Source organism: Chlorocebus sabaeus, chromosome 25 (assembly GCF_047675955.1).
Source record: "Chlorocebus sabaeus isolate Y175 chromosome 25, mChlSab1.0.hap1, whole genome shotgun sequence".
NCBI lineage: Eukaryota > Metazoa > Chordata > Mammalia > Primates > Cercopithecidae > Chlorocebus > Chlorocebus sabaeus.
This window is the reverse complement of record NC_132928.1, coordinates 73903709-73907281: the sequence shown is the minus strand read 5'-3', so window position 1 is coordinate 73907281 and position 3573 is coordinate 73903709. Positions and strand designations below refer to the sequence as shown.

Here is a 3573-nt window from a genome sequence, read left to right as displayed (position 1 = left end):
TCCCAGCTACTTGGGAGGCTGAGGCAGGAGAATCGCTTGAACCCAGGAGATGGAGGTTGCAATGAGTCGAGTTTGTGCACTCCAGCCTGGGCAACAGAGTGAGACTCCGTCTCAAAAAATAAATAAATAAAATACAAATTTCATATCTGAAAAAAGTTGGAAAAATAGTAAACACTCAAATATCCTTTTCTTAGATTCACCAGTTATTAACAGTTGCTTCTTTGCTTGCTCTATCTCTATCTCTATCTCTATTTATCTACCTATCATCTACGTATAATTGGTCCAAGCATTTGAAAGCAAGTTGCAGATATCATGACTCTACCCTAAGAACTTCAGCATGTGTCTCTTGAGAATAACAGCATTCTCCTATAGAACAAAGTACTATTAGGACCGTATTAGTAGGCTTAGGCTGCTATACCAAAATGCCATAGACTGGGTGACCTCAACAGCACACACTTCTTTCTCAAAATTTCAGAGGTCGAAGGTGTAAGATCAAGGTGTCAGCTGACTCAGATCCTGGTAAGGGCCCCCTTCCTGGCTTACAGATTGCAAATGGCTGTCCTCCTCCTGCTCCTCCTCCTCCCTCTTCATCCTTCTTCTTCACCTTCTCCTTCATTATTACACTTTAAGTTCTGGAGTACATGTGCAGAACATGCAGGTTTGTTACATAGGTATACACATGCCATGGTGGTTTGCTGCACCCATCAACCTATCATCTACATTAGGTATTTCTCCTAATGCTATCCCTTCCCTAGCTCCCCACCTCCTGACAAGTCCCAGTGTGTGATGTTCCCCTCCCTGTGTCCATGTGTTCTCATTGTTCAACTCCCACTTATGAGTGAGAATATGAGGTGTTTGGTTTTCTGTTCTTGTGTTAGTTTGCTGAGAATAGATGGCTTCCAGCTTCATTCATGTTCCTGCAAAGGACATGAACTCATTCTTTTTTATGGCTGCATAGTATTCCATGGTGTATATGTGCCACATTTTCTTTATTCAGTCTATCATTGATGGGCATATGGATTGGTTCCAAGTCTTTGCTTTTGTGAACAGTGCCACAATAAACATACATGTGCATGTGTCTTTATAGTAGAACACTTTAAAAATATAGAATGCTTCAGAAATTTGTGTGTCATCCTTGCACAAGGGTCGTGCTAATCTTCTCTGTATCTTTCCAATTTCAGTATATGCTGAAGCGAGCATTTTTTTTTTCTTTCTTTTTTTTTTTTTTGAGATAGAGTCTTGCTCTGTCACCCAGGCTGGAGTGCAGTGGTGCAATTTTGGCTCACTGCAGCTTCCACCTCCTGGGTTCAAGCGATTCTCTTGCCTCAGCCTCCTGAGTAGCTGGGATTACAGATGTGCACCACCACACTTGGCTAATTTTTGTTTTTTTTAGTACAGATGGGGTTTCACCATGTTGGCTAGGCTGGTCTCAAACTCACAACCCAAGTGATCCACCTGCCTTGGCCTCCCAAAGTGCTGGGATTACAGGCAAGAGCCAACGCACCCAGTCGGCTGTCTTCTCATTATGTCCTCACGTGTTGGAGACAGAGAGAAAGCTCTGACATCTCTTCCTCTGTTTATGGGGACACTAATCTCATCACGAGGGTCCTGCCCCTCATGACCTCGTCTAAATATGTTTCCTTCCCAAAGGCCTCAGCTCCAAATACCATTACATTGGGTGTTAGGACTTCAACATATGCATTGTGGGAGAACACAAACATTCAGTTCATAATGATTACCAACAACTTTAACATCAATACAGTAATATTATCTAATACACAGATATTCAAATTTTATATTCAGTATTCAAATTTTAAATATTCAAATTTTAAATTCAATATTCAATTTCAAATATTCTAAATTCAAATTTTACTTTGATTGCATGTTGAAATGAGAATACATTGATTACGTTGGATTAAAATACATTATTAAAATTTAATTTCTGGCGGGCTCCTGTAGTCCCAGCTACTCAGGAGGCTGAGGCAGGAGAATGGCGTAAACCCGGGAGGTGGAGCTTGCAGTGAGCTAAGATGCGGCCACTGCACTCCAGCCTGGGGGACAGAGCGAGACTCCGTCTCAAAAAAAAAAAAAAAAAAAAAAAATTAATTTCACCTGTCTCGTCACTTTTTCATGTGGCTTTAAAAATATTAAAATTCCACCTTTTGCCTGCGTTACATTTCTATTGGACATCACTGCTCAGAATATTCCCTCTCACATTTTGTTGTTGTTTGTGACATGGACATTTTTTGAGTCCAAGCCAATTATCTTGTGGAAGGCTGTACACTATGGCTTTGCTTCCTTTTGACTAGATTCTGGTTAAATCTTTCCGACAAGGATATAATCGAAGTGATGTTGAGACTTGGCATCAGGGGCTCACCGTGTGAGTTTCTCCCATTGTTGGGAATGCAAAGTTTTCTTACTTGGTAAAAGTGGCCTCTGCCAGATGTAAAGATTCCTTTTTTCCTCTATCGGGGGGGTCTTTTGAAATCATAAAGCCTCCTGCTCCTACTTATTCAGTGGTGTTAGCATCTAATGATGCTTGTTGCCTGTATCAATTATATATTAGTGGTTGCAAAAATCACAGATGTCTTAACTTTTCATTTTAACTCATTGGCTTGACTGATTTCCTATTCTAGTTTTTTATGCTAATACATGATATGAGCAATTTGCTCCTTTTTTTTTTTTTTTTTTTGAGACAGTTTCGCTCTGTCGTCCAGCCTGGAGTGTAGTGGCGCCACCTCTGCTTCTTGTCTCCTGGGTTCAAGCGATTCTCATGCCTCAGCCTCCCAAATAGCTGGGATTACAGGCACGTGCCATCACGCCTGGTTAATTTTTGTATTTTTAGTGGAAATGGGGTTTCACCATGTTGGCCAGGCTGGTCTCGAACTCCTGACTTCAAGTGATCCGCCTCCCTCAGCCTCCCAAAGTGCTGGGATTACAGGCGTGAGCCACCACACCTGGCCCAATTTGCTACTTTCTAAGTCTTATTAATTTATTTTACTGACTGCATAGCATTCTGTTGTATAAAATGTAGAATACGATATAGTTGAATCTCTGTTGATGATTATTTACATGTTTTCTAATGTTTTGCAATTAAAAATATTGATTCTATGAACATCCTTGTACACTGTCCACCCGGTCATTTCCTGCCTTGAAATATCCCCCTAGAAATGGCATTATCGAGTACGTTCAGTTAAATTTTTGACACATATAGTCAGATTGCCCTCCAGAAATATCACACACTTCACACTTCCAGTGAATCAGCCAGGAGGCTTTCAGCTGCAAAGGAACAACAATCTCAACACAGATTGGCTTCCATAATAAAGACATTTGTTTTCTCACAGAAGCCAGAACTCCAAATGAAAGGTGCTACCATACACTCCATTTTCTCCTCAATTTCATTTTTTAAGAAAAGCACCAGTTGTAACCCATTCAATGGACTCCATGACTCACCAGGGGATCATGACCTACAATTTGAAAAACACTGCTTTCAAATCCTCGAATTGCTTTCTGGAACTGCAGATAGGTGGCTACCTGAACAAATTCTGACTTGTGTTAGGAGTGGAGGAATGG

The 3573-nt window shown here is 40.8% G+C and overlaps 1 pseudogene; it reads right to left on the bottom strand.

Moving 5' to 3' along the window:
* Positions 1–1098: 1098 nt before the first annotated feature.
* LOC119619796 (U6 spliceosomal RNA) lies at positions 1099–1198 on the bottom strand (annotated as a pseudogene).
* Between the last annotated feature and the right edge of the window lie 2375 nt (positions 1199–3573).